At 35.8% G+C, this 15801-nt stretch overlaps 1 protein-coding gene across 8 annotated transcripts in view; it reads left to right on the top strand.

Annotated features, from left to right (window-relative positions):
* Positions 1 to 1177: 1177 nt before the first annotated feature.
* The window catches only part of RFX1 (regulatory factor X1), a 114297-nt gene continuing 99673 nt past the window's right edge, over positions 1178 to 15801 (top strand). For 3 of the 8 annotated variants that reach the window (XM_075577522.1, XM_075577521.1, XM_075577518.1), the window contains exon 1: positions 1178 to 1668. The gene's annotated coding sequence lies outside the window, so the exon portion shown is untranslated. The remainder of the gene's footprint in view (positions 1669 to 15801) is intronic. The other 5 variants (XM_075577520.1, XM_075577519.1, XM_075577516.1 and 2 more) reach the window with 3 other exon arrangements.

The raw sequence follows: 15801 nt of genomic DNA, 5'->3' as shown, positions 1-15801 counted from the left end.
CACCACGTCACCAGGATCAGCGAGGGAGTGCGGCCGGGAGACACCGCGTCACCAGGATCAGCGAGGGAGTGCGCCCGGGAGACACCGCGTCACCAGGATCAGATAGGGAGTGCGGCCGGGAGACACCGCGTCGCCAAGATCAGCGAGGGAGTGCGGCCGGGAGACACCGCGTCACCAGGATCAGCGAGGGAGTGCGGCCGGGAGACACCGCGTCACCAGGATCAGAGAGGGAGTGCGGCCGGGAGACACCGCGTCACCAGGATCAGTGAGGGAGTGTCGTCTGCAAACCATAGGGGACGTCAAATATTGTTTTTCATTCTTTTTTCTCCAATGTTTTGAACAATTCTTCAAATTCTTCAAACCCTTTCCCAGGGTTGCTGGGAACAGCTTTGGTGACGCTGTGATTTAAAAACCTGTGGACATTTACCCTAATTTCGGGCCACCGGAACAAGATACAAAAATAGACCGTCCTGGATAAAGCGGGTCACCCTAACGTTAGCAGAGACACCAGATCCAATCTTGTGGATTAATACTGTTATTGTTCCTGTTAACAGTTAACACCTATTTTGTATGTCCTGTACCTATTGTTGCCGGTGTGTGAGTGCCGTGTAGTGCCGCCCTGCCCGTCTCCCATTGGTTGAACCTCAAAGCCTTCCCCCAGCTTAACGCTCAATGGCTGATTTGACAAGTGATCAACGGTTATGCGTGTCTTTATTTATATCGCGCCGTTCATGTACACAGCGCTTCACCGCAGTAACACACGTGACAATCATGTAAATAACAAGTAATACATATAAACCATCATGGAAACAGACACAAAAGTAACATTTTGGAAAAGGAGTCCCTGCCCCGAAGAGCTTACAATCTAACAGGTTATATTGGGGAAGGTTATCGCTACTTCTCCTTCAGGCCTCTATGAGTACATGCAAATAAGTCCGAATAATACACAGCACAGCTGTTTATTCCCACTCATTACACTGTAACAACTGAGCTGCCATTTTAAATCCCCATCCTCGGCCCAGCTCTGTTGCTAAGGCCTGCACTCTAGCTCCCTTGATTGCAAGGCAAAAAAAAACTACACATCCCAGAAACCCCTGCGTAAAGAGGCGGGGTCTCCACGTGACTGACAGCTGCTCACGCAACCAGCATCTGACAGGTGAAGCCGCCAGCCATCAGGAGCGGGAAGGAGGAGGGGAGAAACGGCGCGCGCTGAGACAGCGACCCAATGGCAACCGTCCTTCCCTTCAATGACAAGGATTCCGTCCAATCACAGGCGTCGCTTCAACCCCTCCTCAACACTTTGACAGACGCCGCTTTGGCCACCAATCAAAACAAGCGAGCCCCGGCGTTGACTGACACCGCCGCTGGCCAATCGTCTTTCGCCCCCTTTCCTTCCCGACCAATCGGTTTCGCCGACGACGCAGCGAGAGAGGAGGTGGCTAGCAACAGTTGCCCAGGGTGAGGGGACGGCGCGCCATAGCCACGGTAGTCGTGGCGACAAGAAACCCCGGCAACGGGAATCAACAACAACAAAATCCAGCGCGGGACCCCGGGACCTCCTCCCTCCCCTCCCCCATACCGCACACCCGGCGCCTTATCCCGCCCCCCCTCCCGTTATAACCGGGGGAGGGGGTCCCAGAAAGGCGACGTGAAGCCGCGTCCCTTCCCGTGAGTGCGTGTGGGGGTAACCAGGGATGGGGGGGAATGTCTTTGAACCGGGCCAGGCGCCCTCGGTCGTTATGACGACGTCAAATGGGCGTCGAGCGGTCCGTCCTTTCTCAAAATGGCGGCACCTGAGGGGAGAGAGAAGGGGGGGGGAGAACCGGTCGCCATGGAAACTCAGAGGGGAGGCGGCACCGTCGTCATGGAGACAGGCGCGGCGGTTGGTTGAGTTGGAGCGGGAGATACCAAGAGAGAGCGAGGGGGGAAGTGGGAGATACCAAGTGAGAAAGTTGGGAAGGGGGAGATACCAAGTGAGAGAAAGTTGGGGAGGAGGGGGAAGTGGAAGATTCCAAGTGAGAGAAAGTTGGGGGGAGGGGGAAGTGGAAGATACCAAGTGAGAGAAAGATGGGGGGGAGGGGAAAGCGAAAGATTCCAAGTGAGAGAAAGTTGGGGAGGAGGGGGTTAGTGGAAGATACCAAGTGAGAGAAAGTTGGGGAGGAGGGGGACGTGGAAGATGCCAAGTGAGAGAAAGTTGGGGACGAGGGGGAAGTGGAAGATACCAAGTGAGAAAAGGTTGGGGAGGAGCAGTGAAAGATTCCAAGTGAGAGAAAGTTGGGGTGGAAGTGAGAGATACCAAGTGAGGGAAATGTTGAGGAGGAGGGGGAAGTGGAAGATACCAAGTGAGAGAAAGTTGGGGAGGAGGGGGCTGTGGAAGATACCAAGTGAGAGAAAGTTGGGGAGGAGGGGGCTGTGGAAGATACCAAGTGAGAGAAAGTTGGGGAGGGGCGGGGAAGTGGAAGAAACCAAGTGAGAGAAAGTTGGGGGGGAAGTGGAAGAAACCAAGTGAGAGAAAGTTGGGGAGGAGGGGGACGTGGAAGATACCAAGTGAGAGAAAGTTGGGGAGGGGCGGGGAAGTGGAAGAAACCAAGTGAGAGAAAGTTGGGGGGGAAGTGGAAGAAACCAAGTGAGAGAAAGTTGGGGAGGAGGGGGACGTGGAAGATACCAAGTGAGAGAAAGTTGGGGAGGGGCGGGGAAGTGGAAGAAACCAAGTGAGAGAAAGTTGGGGAAGGGGTTTCTGGGAGATAGCAACAACATGTTTTATTTCATCATTAATATTAATTTACCTTTATTTTTTTCAAAGTTTTTAAGTTTTATCTTTTTTTTTTTTAAAGTTTTATCTTATTATTCTATTATAATGTTTTTTTTTCCAAAGGTCATTTAATTAATTTCTGCATCAATAAGAACTATTAATTACAATTAGTAATGATTTGAGTGTGTTTGATTTGTAATTATTTAATTTCTGTGGTAATTACTATTTTGTCATTTAATTTCTACTTTAATTAGTATTTTTTTTTAAACATTTCTGCATGAATCATTTGTAATTATTTCTTATTTTTTTGCGTTAATTAGTTGCAATTATTTAATTTCCGCGTTGTCATTATTTTATTTATTTAATTTGTAATTTCATTTTTGCTGCAATTAACACTTTAATAATTAATAATAGTAATCAATGCCGCTCTTCGTACCCGAATAACTGAACACTTTAAAAATGTCGCTATATAATAACACACAGTGATATATATAATAAGGTATGTGATATAATAACATGCAGCGATATATAATAAGGTGTGTGATATAATAACACGCAGCGATATATAATAAGGTGTGCGATATAATAACACGCAGCGATATATAATAAGGTGTGTGATATAATAACACACAGTGATATATAATAAGGTGTGCGATATAATAACATGCAGCGATATATAATAAGGTGTGCGATATAATAACATGTAGCGATATATAATAATGTGTGCGATATAATAACATGCAGCGATATATAATAAGGTGTGCGATATAATAACATGCAGCGATATATAATAAGGTGTGCGATATAATAACATGCAGCGATATATAATAAGGTGTGTGATATAATAACATGCAGCGATATATAATAAGGTGTGTGATATAATAACACGCAGCGATATATAATAAGCTGTGTGATATAATAACATGCAGCGATATATAATAAGGTGTGTGATATAATAACATGCATCGCTATATAATAAGGTGTGCGATATAATAACATGCAGCGATATATAATAAGGTGTGCGATATAACATGCAGCGATATATAATAAGGTGTGCGATATAATAACACGCAGCGATATATAATAAGGTGTGCGATATAATAACACGCAGCGATATATAATAAGGTGTGCGATATGATAACATGCAGCGATATATAATAAGGTGTGTGATATAATAACACGCAGCGATATATAATAAGGTGTGCGATATAATAACGCAGCGATATATAATAAGGTGTGCGATATAATAACATGCAGCGATATTTAATAAGGTGTGTGATATAATAACACGCAGCGATATATAATAAGGTGTGTGATATAATAACACGCAGCGATATATAATAAGGTGTGCGATATAATAACATGCAGCGATATATAATAAGGTGTGTGATATAATAACATGCAGCGATATATAATAAGGTGTGTGATATAATAACATGCAGCGATATATAATAAGGTGTGTGATATAATAACATGCAGCGATATATAATAAGGTGTGTGATATATAATAAGTTGTGCGATATATAATAAGGTGTGCGATATATAACATGCAGCGATATATAATAAGGTGTGTGATATAATAACATGCAGCGATATATAATAAGGTGTGCGATACAATAACATGCAGTGATATATAATAAGGTGTGCGATATAATAACACGCAGCGATATATAATAAGGTGTGCGATATAATAACATGCAGCAATATATTATAAGGTGTGCGATATAATAACATGCAGCGATATATAATAAGGTGTGCGATATAATAACATGCAGCGATATATAATAAGGTGTGCGATATAATAACATGCAGCAATATATAATAAGGTGTGCGATATATAACATGCAGCGATATATAATAAGGTGTGCGATATAATAACATGCAGCGATATATAATAAGGTGTGCGATATATAACATGCAGCGATATATAATAAGGTGTGCGATATAATAACATGCAGCGATATATAATAAGGTGTGCGATATAATAACATGCAGCGATATATAATAAGGTGTGTGATATAATAACATGCAGCGATATATAATAAGGTGTGTGATATAATAACATGCAGCGATATATAATAAGGTGTGCGATATAATAACATGCAGCGCTATATAATAAGGTGTACGATATAATAACATGCAGTGATATATAATAAGGTGTGCGATATAATAACATGCAGCGATATATAATAAGGTATGCGATATAATAACATGCAGCGATATATAATAAGGTGTGTGATATAATAACACGCAGCGATATATAATAAGGTGTGCGATATAATAACATGCAGCGATATATAATAAGGTGTGCGATATAATAACATGCAGCGATATATAATAAGGTGTGCGATATAATAACAGGCAGCGATATATAATAAGGTGTGCGATATAATAACAGGCAGCGATATATAATAAGGTGTGCGATATAATAACATGCAGCGATATATAATAAGGTGTGCGATATAATAACACGCAGCGATATATAATAAGGTGTGCGATATAATAACACGCAGCGATATATAATAAGGTGTGCGATAGAATAACACGCAGCGATATATAATAAGGTGTGCGATAGAATAACACGCAGCGATATATAATAAGGTGTGCGATATAATAACACGCAGCGATATATAATAAGGTGTGCGATATAATAACACGCAGCGATATATAATAAGGTGTGCGATATAATAACACGCAGCGATATATAATAAGGTGTGCGATATAATAACACGCAGCGATATATAATAAGGTGTGCGATATAATAACATGCAGCGATATATAATAAGGTGTGCGATATAATAACACGCAGCGATATATAATAAGGTGTGCGATATAATAACACGCAGCGATATATAATAAGGTGTGCGATAGAATAACACGCAGCGATATATAATAAGGTGTGCGATATAATAACACGCAGCGATATATAATAAGGTGTGTGATATAATAACATGCAGCGATATATAATAAGGTGTGCGATATAATAACATGCAGCGATATATAATAAGGTGTGCGATATAATAACATGCAGCGATATATAATAAGGTGTGCGATATAATAACACGCAGCGATATGTAATAAGGTGTGCGATATAATAACATGCAGCGATATATAATAAGGTGTGCGATATAATAACATGCAGCGATATATAATAAGGTGTGCGATATAATAACATGCAGCGATATATAATAAGGTGTGCGATATATAATAAGGTGTGTGATATAATAACATGCAGCGATATATAATAAGGTGTGCGATATAATAACATGCAGCGATATATAATAAGGTGTGTGATATAATAACATGCAGCGATATATAATAAGGTGTGCGATATAATAACATGCAGTGATATATAATAAGGTATGCGATATAATAACATGCATCGCTATATAATAAGGTGTGCGATATAATAACGCAGCGATATATAATAAGGTGTGCGATATAATAACACGCATCGATATATAATAAGGTGTGCGATATAACATGCAGCGATATATAATAAGGTGTGCGATATAATAACACGCAGCGATATATAATAAGGTGTGTGATAAAATAAAACGCAGCGATATATAATAAGGTGTGCGATATAATAACATGCAGTGATATATAATAAGGTGTGCAATATAATAACACGCAGCGATATATATTAAGGTGTGCGATATAATAACACGCAGTGATATATAATAAGGTGTGCGATATAATAACATGCAGCGATATATAATAAGGTGTGCGATATATAATAAGGTGTGTGATATAATAACATGCAGCGATATATAATAAGGTGTGCGATATAATAACATGCAGCGATATATAATAAGGTGTGTGATATAATAACATGCAGCGATATATAATAAGGTGTGCGATATAATAACATGCAGTGATATATAATAAGGTATGCGATATAATAACATGCATCGCTATATAATAAGGTGTGCGATATAATAACATGCAGCGATATATAATAAGGTGTGCGATATAATAACATGCAGCGATATATAATAAGGTGTGCGATATAATAACGCAGCGATATATAATAAGGTGTGCGATATAATAACACGCAGCGATATATAATAAGGTGTGCGATATAACATGCAGCGATATATAATAAGGTATGCGATATAATAACACGCAGCGATATATAATAAGGTGTGTGATATAATAACACGCAGCGATATATAATAAGGTGTGCGATATAATAACACGCAGCGATATATAATAAGGTGTGCGATAGAATAACACGCAGCGATATATAATAAGGTGTGTGATATAATAACACGCAGCGATATATAATAAGGTGTGCGATAGAATAACACGCAGCGATATATAATAAGGTGTGCGATATAATAACACGCAGCGATATATAATAAGGTGTGTGATATAATAACACGCAGCGATATATAATAAGGTGTGTGATATAATAACACGCAGCGATATATAATAAGGTGTGTGATATAATAACATGCAGCGATATATAATAAGGTGTGCGATATAATAACATGCAGCGATATATAATAAGGTGTGTGATATAATAACATGCAGCGATATATAATAAGGTGTGCGATATAATAACATGCAGTGATATATAATAAGGTATGCGATATAATAACATGCATCGCTATATAATAAGGTGTGCGATATAATAACGCAGCGATATATAATAAGGTGTGCGATATAATAACACGCATCGATATATAATAAGGTGTGCGATATAACATGCAGCGATATATAATAAGGTGTGCGATATAATAACACGCAGCGATATATAATAAGGTGTGTGATAAAATAAAACGCAGCGATATATAATAAGGTGTGCGATATAATAACATGCAGTGATATATAATAAGGTGTGCGATATAATAACATGCAGTGATATATAATAAGGTGTGCGATATAATAACATGCAGTGATATATAATAAGGTGTGCGATATAATAACACGCAGCGATATATAATAAGGTGTGCGATATAATAACACGCAGTGATATATAATAAGGTGTGCGATATAATAACATGCAGCGATATATAATAAGGTGTGCGATATATAATAAGGTGTGTGATATAATAACATGCAGCGATATATAATAAGGTGTGCGATATAATAACATGCAGCGATATATAATAAGGTGTGTGATATATAATAAGGTGTGCGATATAATAACATGCAGTGATATATAATAAGGTATGCGATATAATAACATGCATCGCTATATAATAAGGTGTGCGATATAATAACATGCAGCGATATATAATAAGGTGTGCGATATAATAACATGCAGCGATATATAATAAGGTGTGCGATATAATAACGCAGCGATATATAATAAGGTGTGCGATATAATAACACGCAGCGATATATAATAAGGTGTGCGATATAACATGCAGCGATATATAATAAGGTGTGCGATATAATAACACGCAGCGATATATAATAAGGTGTGTGATATAATAACACACAGCGATATATAATAAGGTGTGCGATATAATAACATGCAGCGATATATAATAAGGTGTGCGATATAATAACATGCAGCGATATATAATAAGGTGTGCGATATAATAACATGCAGCGATATATAATAAGGTGTGCGATATAATAACATGCAGTGATATATAATAAGGTGTGCGATGTAATAACACGCAGCGATATATAATAAGGTGTGTGATAGAATAACATGCAGCGATATATAATAAGGTGTGCGATATAATAACACGCAGCGATATATAATAAGGTGTGTGATGTAATAACATGCAGAGATATATAATAAGGTGTACGATATAATAACATGCAGCGATATATAATAAAGGATGTGATATAATAACACGCAGCGATATATAATAAGGTGTGCGATATAATAACATGCAGCGCTATATAATAAGGTGTGCGATATAATAACACGCAGCGATATATAATAAGGTGTGCGATATAATAACATGCAGTGATATATGATAAGGTGTGTGATATAATAACATGCAGCGATATATAATAAGGTATGTGATATAATAACACGCAGCGATATATAATAAGGTGTGCGATATAATAACATGCAGTGATATATAATAAGGTATGCGATATAATAACATGCAGCGATATATAATAAGGTGTGTGATATAATAACATGCAGCGATATATAATAAGGTGTGCGATATAATAACATGCAGCGATATATAATAAGGTGTGCGATATAATAACACGCAGCGATATATAATAAGGTGTGCGATATAATAACACGCAGCGATATATAATAAGGTGTGCGATATAATAACACGCAGCGATATATAATAAGGTGTACGATATAATAACATGCAGCGCTATATAATAAGGTGTGCGATATAATAACACGCAGTGATATATAATAAAGTGTGCGATATAATAACATGCAGTGATATATAATAAGGTGTGCGATATAATAACACGCAGTGATATATAATAAGGTGTGCGATATAATAACATGCAGCGATATATAATAAGGTGTGCGATATATAATGAGGTGTGTGATATAATAACACGCAGCGATATATAATAAGGTGTGCGATATAACATGCAGCGATATATAATAAGGTGTGCGATATAATAACATGCAGCGATATATAATAAGGTGTGCGATATAATAACACGCAGCGATATATAATAAGGTGTGCGATATAATAACACGCAGCGATATATAATAAGGTGTGTGATATAATAACACGCAGCGATATATAATAAGGTGTGCGATATAATAACACGCAGCGATATATAATAAGGTGTGCGATAGAATAACGCGCAGCGATATATAATAAGGTGTGTGATATAATAACACGCAGCGATATATAATAAGGTGTGCGATAGAATAACACGCAGCGATATATAATAAGGTGTGCGATATAATAACATGCAGCGATATATAATAAGGTGTGTGATATAATAACATGCAGCGATATATAATAAGGTGTGCGATATAATAACATGCAGTGATATATAATAAGGTATGCGATATAATAACATGCATCGCTATATAATAAGGTGTGCGATATAATAACGCAGCGATATATAATAAGGTGTGCGATATAATAACACGCATCGATATATAATAAGGTGTGCGATATAACATGCAGCGATATATAATAAGGTGTGCGATATAATAACACGCAGCGATATATAATAAGGTGTGTGATAAAATAAAACGCAGTGATATATAATAAGGTGTGCGATATAATAACATGCAGTGATATATAATAAGGTGTGCGATATAATAACATGCAGTGATATATAATAAGGTGTGCGATATAATAACACGCAGCGATATATAATAAGGTGTGCGATATAATAACACGCAGTGATATATAATAAGGTGTGCGATATAATAACATGCAGCGATATATAATAAGGTGTGCGATATATAATAAGGTGTGTGATATAATAACATGCAGCGATATATAATAAGGTGTGCGATATAATAACATGCAGCGATATATAATAAGGTGTGTGATATAATAACATGCAGCGATATATAATAAGGTGTGCGATATAATAACATGCAGTGATATATAATAAGGTATGCGATATAATAACATGCATCGCTATATAATAAGGTGTGCGATATAATAACATGCAGCGATATATAATAAGGTGTGCGATATAATAACATGCAGCGATATATAATAAGGTGTGCGATATAATAACGCAGCGATATATAATAAGGTGTGCGATATAATAACACGCAGCGATATATAATAAGGTGTGCGATATAACATGCAGCGATATATAATAAGGTGTGCGATATAATAACACGCAGCGATATATAATAAGGTGTGTGATATAATAACACGCAGCGATATATAATAAGGTGTGCGATATAATAACATGCAGCGATATATAATAAGGTGTGCGATATAATAACATGCAGCGATATATAATAAGGTGTGCGATGTAATAACACGCAGCGATATATAATAAGGTGTGTGATATAATAACATGCAGCGATATATAATAAGGTGTGCGATATAATAACATGCAGCGATATATAATAAGGTGTGTGATAGAATAACATGCAGCGATATATAATAAGGTGTGCGATATAATAACACGCAGCGATATATAATAAGGTGTGTGATGTAATAACATGCAGAGATATATAATAAGGTGTACGATATAATAACATGCAGCGATATATAATAAGGTATGTGATATAATAACACGCAGCGATATATAATAAGGTGTGCGATATAATAACATGCAGTGATATATAATAAGGTATGCGATATAATAACATGCAGCGATATATAATAAGGTGTGTGATATAATAACATGCAGCGATATATAATAAGGTGTGTGATATAATAACATGCAGCGATATATAATAAGGTGTGCGATATAATAACATGCAGCGATATATAATAAGGTGTGCGATATAATAACACGCAGCGATATATAATAAGGTGTGCGATATAATAACACGCAGCGATATATAATAAGGTGTGCGATATAATAACATGCAGCGCTATATAATAAGGTGTGCGATATAATAACACGCAGTGATATATAATAAAGTGTGCGATATAATAACATGCAGTGATATATAATAAGGTGTGCGATATAATAACACGCAGTGATATATAATAAGGTGTGCGATATAATAACATGCAGCGATATATAATAAGGTGTGCGATATATAATAAGGTGTGTGATATAATAACACGCAGCGATATATAATAAGGTGTGCGATATAACATGCAGCGATATATAATAAGGTGTGCGATATAATAACATGCAGCGATATATAATAAGGTGTGCGATATAATAACATGCAGCGATATATAACAAGGTGTGTGATATAATAACATGCAGCGATATATAATAAGGTGTGTGATATAATAACACGCAGCGATATATAATAAGGTGTGTGATATAATAACACGCAGCGATATATAATAAGGTGTGCGATATAATAACACGCAGCGATATATAATAAGGTGTGTGATATAATAACACGCAGCGATATATAATAAGGTGTGCGATATATAATAACATGCAGCGCTATATAATAAGGTGTGCGATATAATAACACGCAGTGATGTATAATAAAGTGTGCGATATAATAACATGCAGTGATATATAATAAGGTGTGCGATATAATAACATGCAGTGATATATAATAAGGTGTGCGATATAATAACACGCAGCGATATATAATAAGGTGTGCGATATAATAACACGCAGTGATATATAATAAGGTGTGCGATATAATAACATGCAGCGATATATAATAAGGTGTGCGATATATAATAAGGTGTGTGATATAATAACATGCAGCGATATATAATAAGATGTGTGATATAATAACATGCAGCGATATATAATAAGCTGTGTGATATAATAACATGCAGCGATATATAATAAGGTGTGCGATATAATAACATGCAGCGATATATAATAAGGTGTACGATATAATAACATGCAGCGATATATAATAAGCTGTGTGATATAATAACATGCAGCGATATATAATAAGGTGTGCGATATAATAACATGCAGCGATATATAACAAGGTGTGTGATATAATAACATGCAGCGATATATAATAAGGTGTGTGATATAATAACACGCAGCGATATATAATAAGGTGTGTGATATAATAACACGCAGCGATATATAATAAGGTGTGCGATATAATAACACGCAGCGATATATAATAAGGTGTGTGATATAATAACACGCAGCGATATATAATAAGGTGTGCGATATATAATAACATGCAGCGCTATATAATAAGGTGTGCGATATAATAACACGCAGTGATGTATAATAAAGTGTGCGATATAATAACATGCAGTGATATATAATAAGGTGTGCGATATAATAACATGCAGTGATATATAATAAGGTGTGCGATATAATAACACGCAGCGATATATAATAAGGTGTGCGATATAATAACACGCAGTGATATATAATAAGGTGTGCGATATAATAACATGCAGCGATATATAATAAGGTGTGCGATATATAATAAGGTGTGTGATATAATAACATGCAGCGATATATAATAAGATGTGTGATATAATAACATGCAGCGATATATAATAAGCTGTGTGATATAATAACATGCAGCGATATATAATAAGGTGTGCGATATAATAACATGCAGCGATATATAATAAGGTGTACGATATAATAACATGCAGCGATATATAATAAGCTGTGTGATATAATAACATGCAGCGATATATAATAAGGTGTGCGATATAATAACATGCAGCGATATATAATAAGGTGTGCGATATAATAACATGCAGCGATATATAATAAGGTGTGCGATATAATAACATGCAGCGATATATAATAAGGTGTGCGATATAACATGCAGCGATATATAATAAGGTGTGCGATATAATAACATGCAGCGATATATAATAAGGTGTGTGATATAATAACACGCAGCGATATATAATAAGGTGTGCGATATAATAACATGCAGCGATATATAATAAGGTGTGCGATATAATAACATGCAGCGATATATAATAAGGTGTGCGATATAATAACATGCAGCAATATATAATAAGGTGTGTGATATAATAACACGCAGCGATATATAATAAGGTGTGCGATATAATAACATGCAGCGATATATAATAAGGTGTGCGATATAATAACATGCAGCGATATATAATAAGGTGTGCGATATAATAACATGCAGCGATATATAATAAGGTGTGTGATATAATAACACGCAGCGATATATAATAAGGTGTGTGATATAATAACATGCAGCGATATATAATAAGGTGTGCGATATAATAACATGCAGCGATATATAATAAGGTGTGTGATAGAATAACATGCAGCGATATATAATAAGGTGTGCGATATAATAACACGCAGCGATATATAATAAGGTGTGTGATGTAATAACATGCAGAGATATATAATAAGGTGTACGATATAATAACATGCAGCGATATATAATAAGGTATGTGATATAATAACACGCAGCGATATATAATAAGGTGTGCGATATAATAACACGCAGCGATATATAATAAGGTATGCGATATAATAACATGCAGCGATATATAATAAGGTATGCGATATAATAACATGCAGCGATATATAATAAGGTGTGTGATATAATAACATGCAGCGATATATAATAAGGTGTGCGATATAATAACATGCAGCGATATATAATAAGGTGTGCGATATAATAACACGCAGCGATATATAATAAGGTGTGCGATATAATAACACGCAGCGATATATAATAAGGTGTGCGATATAATAAGATGCAGCGCTATATAATAAGGTGTGCGATATAATAACACGCAGTGATATATAATAAAGTGTGCGATATAATAACATGCAGTGATATATAATAAGGTGTGCGATATAATAACACGCAGTGATATATAATAAGGTGTGCGATATAATAACATGCAGCGATATATAATAAGGTGTGCGATATATAATAAGGTGTGTGATATAATAACACGCAGCGATATATAATAAGGTGTGCGATATAACATGCAGCGATATATAATAAGGTGTGCGATATAATAACATGCAGCGATATATAATAAGGTGTGCGATATAATAACATGCAGCGATATATAACAAGGTGTGTGATATAATAACATGCAGCGATATATAATAAGGTGTGTGATATAATCACACGCAGCGATATATAATAAGGTGTGTGATATAATAACACGCAGCGATATATAATAAGGTGTGCGATATAATAACACGCAGCGATATATAATAAGGTGTGTGATATAATAACACGCAGCGATATATAATAAGGTGTGCGATATATAATAACATGCAGCGCTATATAATAAGGTGTGCGATATAATAACACGCAGTGATGTATAATAAAGTGTGCGATATAATAACATGCAGTGATATATAATAAGGTGTGCGATATAATAACATGCAGTGATATATAATAAGGTGTGCGATATAATAACACGCAGCGATATATAATAAGGTGTGCGATATAATAACACGCAGTGATATATAATAAGGTGTGCGATATAATAACATGCAGCGATATATAATAAGGTGTGCGATATATAATAAGGTGTGTGATATAATAACATGCAGCGATATATAATAAGATGTGTGATATAATAACATGCAGCGATATATAATAAGGTGTGCGATATAATAACATGCAGCGATATATAATAAGGTGTGCGATATAATAACATGCAGCGATATATAATAAGGTGTGCGATATAATAACATGCAGCGATATATAATAAGGTGTGCGATATAATAACATGCAGCGATATATAATAAGCTGTGTGATATAATAACATGCAGCGATATATAATAAGGTGTGCGATATAATAACATGCAGCGATATATAATAAGGTGTACGATATAATAACATGCAGCGATATATAATAAGCTGTGTGATATAATAACATGCAGCGATATATAATAAGGTGTGCGATATAATAACATGCAGCGATATATAATAAGGTGTGCGATATAATAACATGCAGCGATATATAATAAGGTGTGCGATATAATAACATGCAGCGATATATAATAAGCTGTGCGATATAATAACATGCAGCGATATATAATAAGGTGTGCGATATAATAACATGCAGCGATATATAATAAGGTGTACGATATAATAACATGCAGCGATATATAATAAGCTGTGTGATATAATAACATGCAGCGATATATAATAAGGTGTGCGATATAATAACATGCAGCGATATATAATAAGGTGTGCGATATAATAACATGCAGCGATATATAATAAGGTGTGCGATATAATAACATGCAGCGATATATAATAAGGTGTGCGATATAACATGCAGCGATATATAATAAGGTGTGCGATATAATAACATGCAGCGATATATAATAAGGTGTGTGATATAATAACACGCAGCGATATATAATAAAGTGTGCGATATAATAACATGCAGCGATATATAATAAGGTGTGCGATATAATAACATGCAGCGATATATAATAAGGTGTGCGATATAATAACATGCAGCGATATATAATAAGGTGTGTGATATAATAACATGCAGCGATAT

This window comes from Ascaphus truei, chromosome 20 (assembly GCF_040206685.1).
Source record: "Ascaphus truei isolate aAscTru1 chromosome 20, aAscTru1.hap1, whole genome shotgun sequence".
Classification (NCBI taxonomy): Eukaryota; Metazoa; Chordata; class Amphibia; order Anura; family Ascaphidae; genus Ascaphus; species Ascaphus truei.
This window is presented reverse-complemented; position numbering and strand designations above follow the sequence as displayed.